This window comes from Taudactylus pleione, unplaced genomic scaffold, assembly GCF_031769625.1.
Source record: "Taudactylus pleione unplaced genomic scaffold, aTauple2 ptg000117l, whole genome shotgun sequence".
NCBI lineage: Eukaryota > Metazoa > Chordata > Amphibia > Anura > Myobatrachidae > Taudactylus > Taudactylus pleione.
The window spans coordinates 15038261-15056984 of record NW_028284519.1 but is presented as its reverse complement, the minus strand read 5'-3'; the positions used below and the strand labels follow the sequence as shown (position 1 = coordinate 15056984).

Sequence of the window (18724 nt, the reverse complement as noted above, 5' to 3'; positions counted from 1 at the left end):
TGTCAATATTACTGACTTTTCATTTTCCAAATAATAGGTTAAATATTTCTTTAGGGTTTTAAATTAGCTTGAAAAAATGTAGCATATAATCTCTTTGGCCAATGACATACACATTTCGAAAGCTAACCATGACATGTTTTTTGGGTATATTTTTTGATCAAATTTTGCCAAAAATTGACCAAGTAAGTCCTCGTTAGTATAGTGGTGAGTATCCCCGCCTGTCACGCTGGAGACCGGGGTTCAATTCCCCGACGGGGAGTTTTGAACTTTTAATCTCTTTTCTGTGTGCTGTTTCACGTTGTTTCATTGAGATAACAAAAATGCCTTATCCAAATTGAATCCAGGGTTTATGTCAACTTGAAAAAAATCTTGCATGTAAGCTTCATGGCCAGTGCTACAAGTACAGTTTGCAAGGTCCCCATGACCTGGCTTTAGGTATATTTATCAAAGTAATAAATAGTTATTCAATACACTGCTTGGTTAGAGCAGGAGAATAGACTTTAGAGTGCTATGCATTGCAAGAGTAAAATTATGTTGTCAATATTACTGACTTTTCATTTTCCAAATAATAGGTTAAATATTTCTTTAGGGTTTTAAATTAGCTTGAAAAAATGTAGCATATAATCTCTTTGGCCAATGACATACAAATTTCGATAGCTAACCATGACATGTTTTTTGGGTATATTTTTTGATATTATTTTGCCAAAAATTGACCAAGTAAGTCCTCGTTAGTATAGTGTGAAGTGTTTCCGCCTGTCATGCGGGAGGCTGGGGTTCAATTCCCCGATAGGGAGTTTTGAACTTTTAATCTCTTTTTTTGCATGCTGTTTCACTTTGTTTCATTGAGATAACAAAAATGCCTTATCTAAATTGAATCCAGGGATTATGTCAACTTGAAAAAAATCTTGCATGTAAGCTTCATGGCCAGTGCTACAAGTAGAATTTAGGAGGTCCCCATGACCTGGTTTTGGGTATATTTATCAAAGTAATAAATAGTGATTCAATACACTGCTTGGTTAGAGCAGGAGAAAAGACTTTAGAGTGCTATGCATTGCAAGAGTAAAATTATGTTGTCAATATTACTGACTTTTCATTTTCCAAATAATAGGTTAAATATTTCTTTAGGGTTTTAAATTAGCTTGAAAAATTGTAGCATATAATCTCTTTGGCCAATGACATACACATTTCGATAGCTAACCATGACTTGTTTTTTGGGTATATTTTTTGATCATATTTTGCCAAAAATTGACCAAGTAAGTCCTCGTTAGTATAGTGTGAAGTATCCCCGCCTGACCTGCAGAGGACCAGGGTTTGATTTCTCGACTGGGAGTTTTGAACTTTCAATCACTTTTTTTGCATGCTGTTTCACTTTGTTTCATTGAGATAACAAAAATGCCTTATCTAAATTGAATCCAGGGTTTATGTCAACTTGAAAAAATCTTGCATGTAAGCTTCATGGCCAGTGCTACAAGTAGAATTTACGAGGTCCCCACGACCTGGTTTTGGTTATATTTATCAAATTAATAAATAGTGATTCAATACACTGCTTGGTTAGAGCAGGAGAAAAGACTTTAGAGTGCTATGCATTGCAAGAGTAAAATTATGTTGTCAAAATTACTGACTTTTCATTTGCCAAATAATAGTTTAAATATTTCTTTAGGGTTTTAAATTAGCTTGAAAAAATGTAGCATATAATCTCTTTGGCCAATGACATACAAATTTCGATAGCTAACCATGACATGATTTTTGGGTATATTTTTTGATCATATTTTGCCAAAAATTGACCAAGTAAGTCCTCGTTAGTATAGTGTGAAGTGTCTCCGCCTGTCATGCGGGAGCTGGGGTTCAATTCCCCGATGGGGAGTTTTGAACTTTTAATCTCTTTTTTTGCATGCTGTTTCACTTTGTTTCATTGAGATAACAAAAATGCCTTATCTAAATTGAATCCAGGGTTTATGTCAACTTGAAAAAAAGCTTGCATGTAAGCTTCATGGCCAGTGCTACAAGTACAGTTTGCGAGGTCCCCATGACCTGGTTTTGGGTATATTTATCAAAGTAATAAATAGTGATTCAATACACTGCTTGGTTAGAGCAGAAGAAAAGACTTTAGAGTGCTATGCATTGCAAGAGTAAAATTATGTTGTCAATATTACTGACTTTTCATTTTCCAAATAATAGGTTAAATATTTCTTTAGGGTTTTAAATTAGCTTGAAAAAATGTAGCATATAATCTCTTTGGCCAATGACATACACATTTCGAAAGCTAACCATGACATGTTTTTTGGGTATATTTTTTGATCATATTTTGCCAAAAATTGACCAAGTAAGTCCTCGTTAGTATAGTGTGAAGTATCCCCGCCTGACCTGCAGAGGACCGGGGTTTGATTTCTCGACTGGGAGTTGAAAACTTTCAATCACTTTTTTTGCATGCTGTTTCACTTTGTTTCATTGAGATAACAAAAATGCCTTATCTAAATTGAATCCAGGGTTTATGTCAACTTGAAAAAATCTTGCATGTAAGCTTCATGGCCAGTGCTACAAGTAGAATTTACGAGGTCCCCATGACCTGGTTTTGGGTATATTTATCAAAGTAATAAATAGTGATTCAATACACTGCTTGGTTAGAGCAGGAGAAAAGACTTTAGAGTGCTATGCATTGCAAGAGTAAAATTATGTTGTCAAAATTACTGACTTTTCATTTGCCAAATAATAGTTTAAATATTTCTTTAGGGTTTTAAATTAGCTTGAAAAAATGTAGCATATAATCTCTTTGGCCAATGACATACAAATTTCGATAGCTAACCATGACATGTTTTTTGGGTATATTTTTTGATCATATTTTGCCAAAAATTGACCAAGTAAGTCCTCGTTAGTATAGTGTGAAGTATCCCCGCCTGACCTGCAGAGGACCAGGGTTTGATTTCTCGACTGGGAGTTTTGAACTTTCAATCACTTTTTTTGCATGCTGTTTCACTTTGTTTCATTGAGATAACAAAAATGCCGTATCTAAATTGAATCCAGGGTTTATGTCAACTTGAAAAAATCTTGCATGTAAGCTTCATGGCCAGTGCTACAAGTAGAATTTACGAGGTCCCCACGACCTGGTTTTGGTTATATTTATCAAAGTAATAAATAGTGATTCAATACACTGCTTGGTTAGAGCAGGAGAAAAGACTTTAGAGTGCTATGCATTGCAAGAGTAAAATTATGTTGTCAAAATTACTGACTTTTCATTTGCCAAATAATAGTTTAAATATTTCTTTAGGGTTTTAAATTAGCTTGAAAAAATGTAGCATATAATCTCTTTGGCCAATGACATACAAATTTCGATAGCTAACCATGACATGTTTTTTGGGTATATTTTTTGATCATATTTTGCCAAAAATTGACCAAGTAAGTCCTCGTTAGTATAGTGTGAAGTGTCTCCGCCTGTCATGCGGGAGCTGGGGTTCAATTCCCCGATGGGGAGTTTTGAACTTTTAATCTCTTTTTTTGCATGCTGTTTCACTTTGTTTCATTGAGATAACAAAAATGCCTTATCTAAATTGAATCCAGGGTTTATGTCAACTTGAAAAAAAGCTTGCATGTAAGCTTCATGGCCAGTGCTACAAGTACAGTTTGCGAGGTCCCCATGACCTGGTTTTGGGTATATTTATCAAAGTAATAAATAGTGATTCAATACACTGCTTGGTTAGAGCAGAAGAAAAGACTTTAGAGTGCTATGCATTGCAAGAGTAAAATTATGTTGTCAATATTACTGACTTTTCATTTTCCAAATAATAGGTTAAATATTTCTTTAGGGTTTTAAATTAGCTTGAAAAAATGTAGCATATAATCTCTTTGGCCAATGACATACACATTTCGAAAGCTAACCATGACATGTTTTTTGGGTATATTTTTTGATCATATTTTGCCAAAAATTGACCAAGTAAGTCCTCGTTAGTATAGTGTGAAGTATCCCCGCCTGACCTGCAGAGGACCGGGGTTTGATTTCTCGACTGGGAGTTGAAAACTTTCAATCACTTTTTTTGCATGCTGTTTCACTTTGTTTCATTGAGATAACAAAAATGCCTTATCTAAATTGAATCCAGGGTTTATGTCAACTTGAAAAAATCTTGCATGTAAGCTTCATGGCCAGTGCTACAAGTAGAATTTACGAGGTCCCCATGACCTGGTTTTGGGTATATTTATCAAAGTAATAAATAGTGATTCAATACACTGCTTGGTTAGAACAGGAGAAAAGACTTTAGAGTGCTATGCATTGCAAGAGTAAAATTATGTTGTCAAAATTACTGACTTTTCATTTGCCAAATAATAGTTTAAATATTTCTTTAGGGTTTTAAATTAGCTTGAAAAAATGTAGCATATAATCTCTTTGGCCAATGACATACAAATTTCGATAGCTAACCATGACATGTTTTTTGGGTATATTTTTTGATCATATTTTGCCAAAAATTGACCAAGTAAGTCCTCGTTAGTATAGTGTGAAGTGTCTCCGCCTGTCATGCGGGAGCTGGGGTTCAATTCCCCGATGGGGAGTTTTGAACTTTTAATCTCTTTTTTTGCATGCTGTTTCACTTTGTTTCATTGAGATAACAAAAATGCCTTATCTAAATTGAATCCAGGGATTATGTCAACTTGAAAAAAATCTTGCATGTAAGCTTCATGGCCAGTGCTACAAGTAGAATTTAGGAGGTCCCCATGACCTGGTTTTGGGTATATTTATCAAAGTAATAAATAGTGATTCAATACACTGCTTGGTTAGAGCAGGAGAAAAGACTTTAGAGTGCTATGCATTGCAAGAGTAAAATTATGTTGTCAATATTACTGACTTTTCTTTTTCCAAATAATAGGTTAAATATTTCTTTAGGGTTTTAAATTAGCTTGAAAAAATGTAGCATATAATCTCTTTGGCCAATGACATACACATTTCGAAAGCTAACCATGACATGTTTTTTGGGTATATTTTTTGATCAAATTTTGCCAAAAATTGACCAAGTAAGTCCTCGTTAGTATAGTGGTGAGTATCCCCGCCTGTCACGCGGGAGACCGGGGTTCAATTCCCCGACGGGGAGTTTTGAACTTTTAATCTCTTTTCTGTGTGCTGTTTCACGTTGTTTCATTGAGATAACAAAAATGCCTTATCCAAATTGAATCCAGGGTTTATGTCAACTTGAAAAAAATCTTGCATGTAAGCTTCATGGCAAGTGCTACAAGTACAGTTTGCAAGGTCCCCATGACCTGGCTTTAGGTATATTTATCAAAGTATTAAATAGTTATTCAATACACTGCTTGGTTAGAGCAGGAGAATACACTTTAGAGTGCTATGCATTGCAAGAGTAAAATTATGTTGTCAATATTACTGACTTTTCATTTTCCAAATAATAGGTTCAATATTTCTTTAGGGTTTTAAATTAGCTTGAAAAAATGTAGCATATAATCTCTTTGGCCAATGACATACAAATTTCGATAGCTAACCATGACATGTTTTTTGGGTATATTTTTTGATATTATTTTGCCAAAAATTGACCAAGTAAGTCCTCGTTAGTATAGTGTGAAGTGTTTCCGCCTGTCATGCGGGAGGCTGGGGTTCAATTCCCCGACAGGGAGTTTTGAACTTTTAATCTATTTTTTTTGCTTGCTGTTTCACTTTGTTTCATTGAGATAAAAAAAATGCCTTATCTTAATTGAATCCAGGGATTATGTCAACTTGAAAAAAATCTTGCATGTAAGCTTCATGGCCAGTGCTACAAGTAGAATTTACGAGGTCCCCATGACCTGGTTTTGGGTATATTTATCAAAGTAATAAATAGTGATTCAATACACTGCTTGGTTAGAGCAGGAGAAAAGACTTTAGAGTGCTATGCATTGCAAGAGTAAAATTATGTTGTCAATATTACTGACTTTTCATTTTACAAATAATAGGTTAAATATTTCTTTAGGGTTTTAAATTAGCTTGAAAAATTGTAGCATATAATCTCTTTGGCCAATGACATACACATTTCGATAGCTAACCATGACATGTTTTTTGGGTATATTTTTTGATCATATTTTGCCAAAAATTGACCAAGTAAGTCCTCGTTAGTATAGTGTGAAGTATCCCCGCCTGACCTGCAGAGGACCGGGGTTTGATTTCTCGACTGGGAGTTGTGAACTTTTAATCACTTTTTTTGCATGCTGTTTCACTTTGTTTCATTGAGATAACAAAAATGCCTTATCTAAATTGAATCCAGGGTTTATGTCAACTTGAAAAAATCTTGCATGTAAGCTTCATGGCCAGTGCTACAAGTAGAATTTACGAGGTCCCCATGACCTGGTTTTGGGTATATTTATCAAAGTAATAAATAGTGATTCAATACACTGCTTGGTTAGAGCAGGAGAAAAGACTTTAGAGTGCTATGCATTGCAAGAGTAAAATTATGTTGTCAAAATTACTGACTTTTCATTTGCCAAATAATAGTTTAAATATTTCTTTAGGGTTTTAAATTAGCTTGAAAAAATGTAGCATATAATCTCTTTGGCCAATGACATACAAATTTCGATAGCTAACCATGACATGTTTTTTGGGTATATTTTTTTATCATATTTTGCCAAAAATTGACCAAGTAAGTCCTCGTTAGTATAGTGTGAAGTGTCTCCGCCTGTCATGCGGGAGCTGGGGTTCAATTCCCCGATGGGGAGTTTTGAACTTTTAATCTCTTTTTTTGCATGCTGTTTCACTTTGTTTCATTGAGATAACAAAAATGCCTTATCTAAATTGAATCCAGGGATTATGTCAACTTGAAAAAAATCTTGCATGTAAGCTTCATGGCCAGTGCTACAAGTAGAATTTAGGAGGTCCCCATGACCTGGTTTTGGGTATATTTATCAAAGTAATAAATAGTGATTCAATACACTGCTTGGTTAGAGCAGGAGAAAAGACTTTAGAGTGCTATGCATTGCAAGAGTAAAATTATGTTGTCAATATTACTGACTTTTCTTTTTCCAAATAATAGGTTAAATATTTCTTTAGGGTTTTAAATTAGCTTGAAAAAATGTAGCATATAATCTCTTTGGCCAATGACATATACATTTCGAAAGCTAACCATGACATGTTTTTTGGGTATATTTTTTGATCAAATTTTGCCAAAAATTGACCAAGTAAGTCCTCGTTAGTATAGTGGTGAGTATCCCCGCCTGTCACGCGGGAGACCGGGGTTCAATTCCCCGACGGGGAGTTTTGAACTTTTAATCTCTTTTCTGTGTGCTGTTTCACGTTGTTTCATTGAGATAACAAAAATGCCTTATCCAAATTGAATCCAGGGTTTATGTCAACTTGAAAAAAATCTTGCATGTAAGCTTCATGGCAAGTGCTACAAGTACAGTTTGCAAGGTCCCCATGACCTGGCTTTAGGTATATTTATCAAAGTATTAAATAGTTATTCAATACACTGCTTGGTTAGAGCAGGAGAATACACTTTAGAGTGCTATGCATTGCAAGAGTAAAATTATGTTGTCAATATTACTGACTTTTCATTTTCCAAATAATAGGTTCAATATTTCTTTAGGGTTTTAAATTAGCTTGAAAAAATGTAGCATATAATCTCTTTGGCCAATGACATACAAATTTCGATAGCTAACCATGACATGTTTTTTGGGTATATTTTTTGATATTATTTTGCCAAAAATTGACCAAGTAAGTCCTCGTTAGTATAGTGTGAAGTGTTTCCGCCTGTCATGCGGGAGGCTGGGGTTCAATTCCCCGACAGGGAGTTTTGAACTTTTAATCTATTTTTTTTGCTTGCTGTTTCACTTTGTTTCATTGAGATAAAAAAAATGCCTTATCTTAATTGAATCCAGGGATTATGTCAACTTGAAAAAAATCTTGCATGTAAGCTTCATGGCCAGTGCTACAAGTAGAATTTACGAGGTCCCCATGACCTGGTTTTGGGTATATTTATCAAAGTAATAAATAGTGATTCAATACACTGCTTGGTTAGAGCAGGAGAAAAGACTTTAGAGTGCTATGCATTGCAAGAGTAAAATTATGTTGTCAATATTACTGACTTTTCATTTTACAAATAATAGGTTAAATATTTCTTTAGGGTTTTAAATTAGCTTGAAAAATTGTAGCATATAATCTCTTTGGCCAATGACATACACATTTCGATAGCTAACCATGACATGTTTTTTGGGTATATTTTTTGATCATATTTTGCCAAAAATTGACCAAGTAAGTCCTCGTTAGTATAGTGTGAAGTATCCCCGCCTGACCTGCAGAGGACCGGGGTTTGATTTCTCGACTGGGAGTTGTGAACTTTTAATCACTTTTTTTGCATGCTGTTTCACTTTGTTTCATTGAGATAACAAAAATGCCTTATCTAAATTGAATCCAGGGTTTATGTCAACTTGAAAAAATCTTGCATGTAAGCTTCATGGCCAGTGCTACAAGTAGAATTTACGAGGTCCCCATGACCTGGTTTTGGGTATATTTATCAAAGTAATAAATAGTGATTCAATACACTGCTTGGTTAGAGCAGGAGAAAAGACTTTAGAGTGCTATGCATTGCAAGAGTAAAATTATGTTGTCAAAATTACTGACTTTTCATTTGCCAAATAATAGTTTAAATATTTCTTTAGGGTTTTAAATTAGCTTGAAAAAATGTAGCATATAATCTCTTTGGCCAATGACATACAAATTTCGATAGCTAACCATGACATGTTTTTTGGGTATATTTTTTTATCATATTTTGCCAAAAATTGACCAAGTAAGTCCTCGTTAGTATAGTGTGAAGTGTCTCCGCCTGTCATGCGGGAGCTGGGGTTCAATTCCCCGATGGGGAGTTTTGAACTTTTAATCTCTTTTTTTGCATGCTGTTTCACTTTGTTTCATTGAGATAACAAAAATGCCTTATCTAAATTGAATCCAGGGATTATGTCAACTTGAAAAAAATCTTGCATGTAAGCTTCATGGCCAGTGCTACAAGTAGAATTTAGGAGGTCCCCATGACCTGGTTTTGGGTATATTTATCAAAGTAATAAATAGTGATTCAATACACTGCTTGGTTAGAGCAGGAGAAAAGACTTTAGAGTGCTATGCATTGCAAGAGTAAAATTATGTTGTCAATATTACTGACTTTTCATTTTCCAAATAATAGGTTAAATATTTCTTTAGGGTTTTAAATTAGCTTGAAAAATTGTAGCATATAATCTCTTATGCCAATGACATACACATTTCGATAGCTAACCATGACTTGTTTTTTGGGTATATTTTTTGATCATATTTGCCAAAAATTGACTAAGTAAGTCCTCGTTAGTATAGTGTGAAGTATCCCCGCCTGACCTGCAGAGGACCAGGGTTTGATTTCTCGACTGGGAGTTTTGAACTTTCAATCACTTTTTTTGCATGCTGTTTCACTTTGTTTCATTGAGATAACAAAAATGCCTTATCTAAATTGAATCCAGGGTTTATGTCAACTTGAAAAAATCTTGCATGTAAGCTTCATGGCCAGTGCTACAAGTAGAATTTACGAGGTCCCCACGACCTGGTTTTGGGTATATTTATCAAAGTAATAAATAGTGATTCAATACACTGCTTGGTTAGAGCAGGAGAAAAGACTTTAGAGTGCTATGCATTGCAAGAGTAAAATTATGTTGTCAAAATTACTGACTTTTCATTTGCCAAATAATAGTTTAAATATTTCTTTAGGGTTTTAAATTAGCTTGAAAAAATGTAGCATATAATCTCTTTGGCCAATGACATACAAATTTCGATAGCTAACCATGACATGTTTTTTGGGTATATTTTTTGATCATATTTTGCCAAAAATTGACCAAGTAAGTCCTCGTTAGTATAGTGTGAAGTGTCTCCGCCTGTCATGCGGGAGCTGGGGTTCAATTCCCCGATGGGGAGTTTTAAACTTTTAATCTCTTTTTTTGCATGCTGTTTCACTTTGTTTCATTGAGATAACAAAAATGCCTTATCTAAATTGAATCCAGGGATTATGTCAACTTGAAAAAAATCTTGCATGTAAGCTTCATGGCCAGTGCTACAAGTAGAATTTAGGAGGTCCCCATGACCTGGTTTTGGGTATATTTATCAAAGTAATAAATAGTGATTCAATACACTGCTTGGTTAGAGCAGGAGAAAAGACTTTAGAGTGCTATGCATTGCAAGAGTAAAATTATGTTGTCAATATTACTGACTTTTCATTTTCCAAATAATAGGTTAAATATTTCTTTAGGGTTTTAAATTAGCTTGAAAAAATGTAGCATATAATCTCTTTGGCCAATGACATACAAATTTCGATAGCTAACCATGACATGTTTTTTGGGTATATTTTTTGATATTATTTTGCCAAAAATTGACCAAGTAAGTCCTCGTTAGTATAGTGTGAAGTGTTTCCGCCTGTCATGCGGGAGGCTGGGGTTCAATTCCCCGACAGGGAGTTTTGAACTTTTAATCTATTTTTTTTGCTTGCTGTTTCACTTTGTTTCATTGAGATAAAAAAAATGCCTTATCTTAATTGAATCCAGGGATTATGTCAACTTGAAAAAAATCTTGCATGTAAGCTTCATGGCCAGTGCTACAAGTAGAATTTACGAGGTCCCCATGACCTGGTTTTGGGTATATTTATCAAAGTAATAAATAGTGATTCAATACACTGCTTGGTTAGAGCAGGAGAAAAGACTTTAGAGTGCTATGCATTGCAAGAGTAAAATTATGTTGTCAATATTACTGACTTTTCATTTTCCAAATAATAGGTTAAATATTTCTTTAGGGTTTTAAATTAGCTTGAAAAATTGTAGCATATAATCTCTTTGGCCAATGACATACACATTTCGATAGCTAACCATGACATGTTTTTTGGGTATATTTTTTGATCATATTTTGCCAAAAATTGACCAAGTAAGTCCTCGTTAGTATAGTGTGAAGTATCCCCGCCTGACCTGCAGAGGACCGGGGTTTGATTTCTCGACTGGGAGTTGTGAACTTTCAATCACTTTTTTTGCATGCTGTTTCACTTTGTTTCATTGAGATAACAAAAATGCCTTATCTAAATTGAATCCAGGGTTTATGTCAACTTGAAAAAATCTTGCATGTAAGCTTCATGGCCAGTGCTACAAGTAGAATTTACGAGGTCCCCATGACCTGGTTTTGGGTATATTTATCAAAGTAATAAATAGTGATTCAATACACTGCTTGGTTAGAGCAGGAGAAAAGACTTTAGAGTGCTATGCATTGCAAGAGTAAAATTATGTTGTCAAAATTACTGACTTTTCATTTGCCAAATAATAGTTTAAATATTTCTTTAGGGTTTTAAATTAGCTTGAAAAAATGTAGCATATAATCTCTTTGGCCAATGACATACAAATTTCGATAGCTAACCATGACATGTTTTTTGGGTATATTTTTTGATCATATTTTGCCAAAAATTGACCAAGTAAGTCCTCGTTAGTATAGTGTGAAGTGTCTCCGCCTGTCATGCGGGAGCTGGGGTTCAATTCCCCGATGGGGAGTTTTGAACTTTTAATCTCTTTTTTTGCATGCTGTTTCACTTTGTTTCATTGAGATAACAAAAATGCCTTATCTAAATTGAATCCAGGGATTATGTCAACTTGAAAAAAATCTTGCATGTAAGCTTCATGGCCAGTGCTACAAGTAGAATTTAGGAGGTCCCCATGACCTGGTTTTGGGTATATTTATCAAAGTAATAAATAGTGATTCAATACACTGCTTGGTTAGAGCAGGAGAAAAGACTTTAGAGTGCTATGCATTGCAAGAGTAAAATTATGTTGTCAATATTACTGACTTTTCTTTTTCCAAATAATAGGTTAAATATTTCTTTAGGGTTTTAAATTAGCTTGAAAAAATGTAGCATATAATCTCTTTGGCCAATGACATACACATTTCGAAAGCTAACCATGACATGTTTTTTGGGTATATTTTTTGATCAAATTTTGCCAAAAATTGACCAAGTAAGTCCTCGTTAGTATAGTGGTGAGTATCCCCGCCTGTCACGCGGGAGACCGGGGTTCAATTCCCCGACGGGGAGTTTTGAACTTTTAATCTCTTTTCTGTGTGCTGTTTCACGTTGTTTCATTGAGATAACAAAAATGCCTTATCCAAATTGAATCCAGGGTTTATGTCAACTTGAAAAAAATCTTGCATGTAAGCTTCATGGCAAGTGCTACAAGTACAGTTTGCAAGGTCCCCATGACCTGGCTTTAGGTATATTTATCAAAGTATTAAATAGTTATTCAATACACTGCTTGGTTAGAGCAGGAGAATACACTTTAGAGTGCTATGCATTGCAAGAGTAAAATTATGTTGTCAATATTACTGACTTTTCATTTTCCAAATAATAGGTTCAATATTTCTTTAGGGTTTTAAATTAGCTTGAAAAAATGTAGCATATAATCTCTTTGGCCAATGACATACAAATTTCGATAGCTAACCATGACATGTTTTTTGGGTATATTTTTTGATATTATTTTGCCAAAAATTGACCAAGTAAGTCCTCGTTAGTATAGTGTGAACTGTTTCCGCCTGTCATGCGGGAGGCTGGGGTTCAATTCCCCGACAGGGAGTTTTGAACTTTTAATCTATTTTTTTTGCTTGCTGTTTCACTTTGTTTCATTGAGATAAAAAAAATGCCTTATCTTAATTGAATCCAGGGATTATGTCAACTTGAAAAAAATCTTGCATGTAAGCTTCATGGCCAGTGCTACAAGTAGAATTTACGAGGTCCCCATGACCTGGTTTTGGGTATATTTATCAAAGTAATAAATAGTGATTCAATACACTGCTTGGTTAGAGCAGGAGAAAAGACTTTAGAGTGCTATGCATTGCAAGAGTAAAATTATGTTGTCAATATTACTGACTTTTCATTTTACAAATAATAGGTTAAATATTTCTTTAGGGTTTTAAATTAGCTTGAAAAATTGTAGCATATAATCTCTTTGGCCAATGACATACACATTTCGATAGCTAACCATGACATGTTTTTTGGGTATATTTTTTGATCATATTTTGCCAAAAATTGACCAAGTAAGTCCTCGTTAGTATAGTGTGAAGTATCCCCGCCTGACCTGCAGAGGACCGGGGTTTGATTTCTCGACTGGGAGTTGTGAACTTTTAATCACTTTTTTTGCATGCTGTTTCACTTTGTTTCATTGAGATAACAAAAATGCCTTATCTAAATTGAATCCAGGGTTTATGTCAACTTGAAAAAATCTTGCATGTAAGCTTCATGGCCAGTGCTACAAGTAGAATTTACGAGGTCCCCATGACCTGGTTTTGGGTATATTTATCAAAGTAATAAATAGTGATTCAATACACTGCTTGGTTAGAGCAGGAGAAAAGACTTTAGAGTGCTATGCATTGCAAGAGTAAAATTATGTTGTCAAAATTACTGACTTTTCATTTGCCAAATAATAGTTTAAATATTTCTTTAGGGTTTTAAATTAGCTTGAAAAAATGTAGCATATAATCTCTTTGGCCAATGACATACAAATTTCGATAGCTAACCATGACATGTTTTTTGGGTATATTTTTTTATCATATTTTGCCAAAAATTGACCAAGTAAGTCCTCGTTAGTATAGTGTGAAGTGTCTCCGCCTGTCATGCGGGAGCTGGGGTTCAATTCCCCGATGGGGAGTTTTGAACTTTTAATCTCTTTTTTTGCATGCTGTTTCACTTTGTTTCATTGAGATAACAAAAATGCCTTATCTAAATTGAATCCAGGGATTATGTCAACTTGAAAAAAATCTTGCATGTAAGCTTCATGGCCAGTGCTACAAGTAGAATTTAGGAGGTCCCCATGACCTGGTTTTGGGTATATTTATCAAAGTAATAAATAGTGATTCAATACACTGCTTGGTTAGAGCAGGAGAAAAGACTTTAGAGTGCTATGCATTGCAAGAGTAAAATTATGTTGTCAATATTACTGACTTTTCATTTTCCAAATAATAGGTTAAATATTTCTTTAGGGTTTTAAATTAGCTTGAAAAATTGTAGCATATAATCTCTTATGCCAATGACATACACATTTCGATAGCTAACCATGACTTGTTTTTTGGGTATATTTTTTGATCATATTTGCCAAAAATTGACTAAGTAAGTCCTCGTTAGTATAGTGTGAAGTATCCCCGCCTGACCTGCAGAGGACCAGGGTTTGATTTCTCGACTGGGAGTTTTGAACTTTCAATCACTTTTTTTGCATGCTGTTTCACTTTGTTTCATTGAGATAACAAAAATGCCTTATCTAAATTGAATCCAGGGTTTATGTCAACTTGAAAAAATCTTGCATGTAAGCTTCATGGCCAGTGCTACAAGTAGAATTTACGAGGTCCCCACGACCTGGTTTTGGGTATATTTATCAAAGTAATAAATAGTGATTCAATACACTGCTTGGTTAGAGCAGGAGAAAAGACTTTAGAGTGCTATGCATTGCAAGAGTAAAATTATGTTGTCAAAATTACTGACTTTTCATTTGCCAAATAATAGTTTAAATATTTCTTTAGGGTTTTAAATTAGCTTGAAAAAATGTAGCATATAATCTCTTTGGCCAATGACATACAAATTTCGATAGCTAACCATGACATGTTTTTTGGGTATATTTTTTGATCATATTTTGCCAAAAATTGACCAAGTAAGTCCTCGTTAGTATAGTGTGAAGTGTCTCCGCCTGTCATGCGGGAGCTGGGGTTCAATTCCCCGATGGGGAGTTTTAAACTTTTAATCTCTTTTTTTGCATGCTGTTTCACTTTGTTTCATTGAGATAACAAAAATGCCTTATCTAAATTGAATCCAGGGATTATGTCAACTTGAAAAAAATCTTGCATGTAAGCTTCATGGCCAGTGCTACAAGTAGAATTTAGGAGGTCCCCATGACCTGGTTTTGGGTATATTTATCAAAGTAATAAATAGTGATTCAATACACTGCTTGGTTAGAGCAGGAGAAAAGACTTTAGAGTGCTATGCATTGCAAGAGTAAAATTATGTTGTCAATATTACTGACTTTTCATTTTCCAAATAATAGGTTAAATATTTCTTTAGGGTTTTAAATTAGCTTGAAAAAATGTAGCATATAATCTCTTTGGCCAATGACATACAAATTTCGATAGCTAACCATGACATGTTTTTTGGGTATATTTTTTGATATTATTTTGCCAAAAATTGACCAAGTAAGTCCTCGTTAGTATAGTGTGAAGTGTTTCCGCCTGTCATGCGGGAGGCTGGGGTTCAATTCCCCGACAGGGAGTTTTGAACTTTTAATCTATTTTTTTTGCTTGCTGTTTCACTTTGTTTCATTGAGATAAAAAAAATGCCTTATCTTAATTGAATCCAGGGATTATGTCAACTTGAAAAAAATCTTGCATGTAAGCTTCATGGCCAGTGCTACAAGTAGAATTTACGAGGTCCCCATGACCTGGTTTTGGGTATATTTATCAAAGTAATAAATAGTGATTCAATACACTGCTTGGTTAGAGCAGGAGAAAAGACTTTAGAGTGCTATGCATTGCAAGAGTAAAATTATGTTGTCAATATTACTGACTTTTCATTTTCCAAATAATAGGTTAAATATTTCTTTAGGGTTTTAAATTAGCTTGAAAAATTGTAGCATATAATCTCTTTGGCCAATGACATACACATTTCGATAGCTAACCATGACATGTTTTTTGGGTATATTTTTTGATCATATTTTGCCAAAAATTGACCAAGTAAGTCCTCGTTAGTATAGTGTGAAGTATCCCCGCCTGACCTGCAGAGGACCGGGGTTTGATTTCTCGACTGGGAGTTGTGAACTTTCAATCACTTTTTTTGCATGCTGTTTCACTTTGTTTCATTGAGATAACAAAAATGCCTTATCTAAATTGAATCCAGGGTTTATGTCAACTTGAAAAAATCTTGCATGTAAGCTTCATGGCCAGTGCTACAAGTAGAATTTACGAGGTCCCCATGACCTGGTTTTGGGTATATTTATCAAAGTAATAAATAGTGATTCAATACACTGCTTGGTTAGAGCAGGAGAAAAGACTTTAGAGTGCTATGCATTGCAAGAGTAAAATTATGTTGTCAAAATTACTGACTTTTCATTTGCCAAATAATAGTTTAAATATTTCTTTAGGGTTTTAAATTAGCTTGAAAAAATGTAGCATATAATCTCTTTGGCCAATGACATACAAATTTCGATAGCTAACCATGACATGTTTTTTGGGTATATTTTTTGATCATATTTTGCCAAAAATTGACCAAGTAAGTCCTCGTTAGTATAGTGTGAAGTGTCTCCGCCTGTCATGCGGGAGCTGGGGTTCAATTCCCCGATGGGGAGTTTTGAACTTTTAATCTCTTTTTTTGCATGCTGTTTCACTTTGTTTCATTGAGATAACAAAAATGCCTTATCTAAATTGAATCCAGGGATTATGTCAACTTGAAAAAAATCTTGCATGTAAGCTTCATGGCCAGTGCTACAAGTAGAATTTAGGAGGTCCCCATGACCTGGTTTTGGGTATATTTATCAAAGTAATAAATAGTGATTCAATACACTGCTTGGTTAGAGCAGGAGAAAAGACTTTAGAGTGCTATGCATTGCAAGAGTAAAATTATGTTGTCAATATTACTGACTTTTCATTTTCCAAATAATAGGTTAAATATTTCTTTAGGGTTTTAAATTAGCTTGAAAAATTGTAGCATATAATCTCTTTGGCCAATGACATACACATTTCGATAGCTAACCATGACTTGTTTTTTGGGTATATTTTTTGATCATATTTGCCAAAAATTGACTAAGTAAGTCCTCGTTAGTATAGTGTGAAGTATCCCCGCCTGACCTGCAGAGGACCAGGGTTTGATTTCTCGACTGGGAGTTTTGAACTTTCAATCACTTTTTTTGCATGCTGTTTCACTTTGTTTCATTGAGATAACAAAAATGCCTTATCTAAATTGAATCCAGGGTTTATGTCAACTTGAAAAAATCTTGCATGTAAGCTTCATGGCCAGTGCTACAAGTAGAATTTACGAGGTCCCCACGACCTGGTTTTGGGTATATTTATCAAAGTAATAAATAGTGATTCAATACACTGCTTGGTTAGAGCAGGAGAAAAGACTTTAGAGTGCTATGCATTGCAAGAGTAAAATTATGTTGTCAAAATTACTGACTTTTCATTTGCCAAATAATAGTTTAAATATTTCTTTAGGGTTTTAAATTAGCTTGAAAAAATGTAGCATATAATCTCTTTGGCCAATGACATACAAATTTCGATAGCTAACCATGACATGTTTTTTGGGTATATTTTTTGATATTATTTTGCCAAAAATTGACCAAGTAAGTCCTCGTTAGTATAGTGTGAAGTGTTTCCGCCTGTCATGCGGGAGGCTGGGGTTCAATTCCCCGACAGGGAGTTTTGAACTTTTAATCTATTTTTTTTGCTTGCTGTTTCACTTTGTTTCATTGAGATAAAAAAAATGCCTTATCTTAATTGAATCCAGGGATTATGTCAACTTGAAAAAAATCTTGCATGTAAGCTTCATGGCCAGTGCTAGAAGTAGAATTTACGAGGTCCCCATGACCTGGTTTTGGGTATATTTATCAAAGTAATAAATAGTGATTCAATACACTGCTTGGTTAGAGCAGGAGAAAAGACTTTAGAGTGCTATGCATTGCAAGAGTAAAATTATGTTGTCAATATTACTGACTTTTCATTTTCCAAATAATAGGTTAAATATTTCTTTAGGGTTTTAAATTAGCTTGAAAAATTGTAGCATATAATCTCTTTGGCCAATGACATACACATTTCGATAGCTAACCATGACATGTTTTTTGGGTATATTTTTTGATCATATTTTGCCAAAAATTGACCAAGTAAGTCCTCGTTAGTATAGTGTGAAGTATCCCCGCCTGACCTGCAGAGGACCGGGGTTTGATTTCTCGACTGGGAGTTATGAACTTTCAATCACTTTTTTTGCATGCTGTTTCACTTTGTTTCATTGAGATAACAAAAATGCCTTATCTAAATTGAATCCAGGGTTTATGTCAACTTGAAAAAATCTTGCATGTAAGCTTCATGGCCAGTGCTACAAGTAGAATTTACGAGGTCCCCATGACCTGGTTTTGGGTATATTTATCAAAGTAATAAATAGTGATTCAATACACTGCTTGGTTAGAGCAGGAGAAAAGACTTTAGAGTGCTATGCATTGCAAGAGTAAAATTATGTTGTCAAAATTACTGACTTTTCATTTGCCAAATAATAGTTTAAATATTTCTTTAGGGTTTTAAATTAGCTTGAAAAAATGTAGCATATAATCTCTTTGGCCAATGACACACAAATTTCGATAGCTAACCATGACATGTTTTTTGGGTATATTTTTTGATCATATTTTGCCAAAAATTGACCAAGTAAGTCCTCGTTAGTATAGTGTGAAGTGTCTCCGCCTGTCATGCGGGAGCTGGGGTTCAATTCCCCGATGGGGAGTTTTGAACTTTTAATCTCTTTTTTTGCATGCTGTTTCACTTTGTTTCATTGAGATAACAAAAATGCCTTATCTAAATTGAATCCAGGGATTATGTCAACTTGAAAAAAATCTTGCATGTAAGCTTCATGGCCAGTGCTACAAGTAGAATTTAGGAGGTCCCCATGACCTGGTTTTGGGTATATTTATCAAAGTAATAAATAGTGATTCAATACACTGCTTGGTTAGAGCAGGAGAAAAGACTTTAGAGTGCTATGCATTGCAAGAG

General features: G+C 34.5%; 4 non-coding genes across 4 annotated transcripts; all 4 read left to right on the top strand.

The window, feature by feature from the left end:
* Positions 1 to 187: 187 nt before the first annotated feature.
* Positions 188 to 259, top strand: TRNAD-GUC (transfer RNA aspartic acid (anticodon GUC)). The gene has a single exon. It is a non-coding gene; the product is annotated as a tRNA-Asp (tRNA).
* Positions 260 to 5003: 4744 nt separating this feature from the next.
* TRNAD-GUC (transfer RNA aspartic acid (anticodon GUC)) lies at positions 5004 to 5075 on the top strand. The gene has a single exon. It is a non-coding gene; the product is annotated as a tRNA-Asp (tRNA).
* A 2070-nt stretch (positions 5076 to 7145) lies between these two features.
* Positions 7146 to 7217, top strand: TRNAD-GUC (transfer RNA aspartic acid (anticodon GUC)). Its single transcript has one exon. It is a non-coding gene; the product is annotated as a tRNA-Asp (tRNA).
* A 4746-nt stretch (positions 7218 to 11963) lies between these two features.
* TRNAD-GUC (transfer RNA aspartic acid (anticodon GUC)) lies at positions 11964 to 12035 on the top strand. The gene has a single exon. It is a non-coding gene; the product is annotated as a tRNA-Asp (tRNA).
* The last annotated feature ends 6689 nt before the right edge of the window (positions 12036 to 18724 follow it).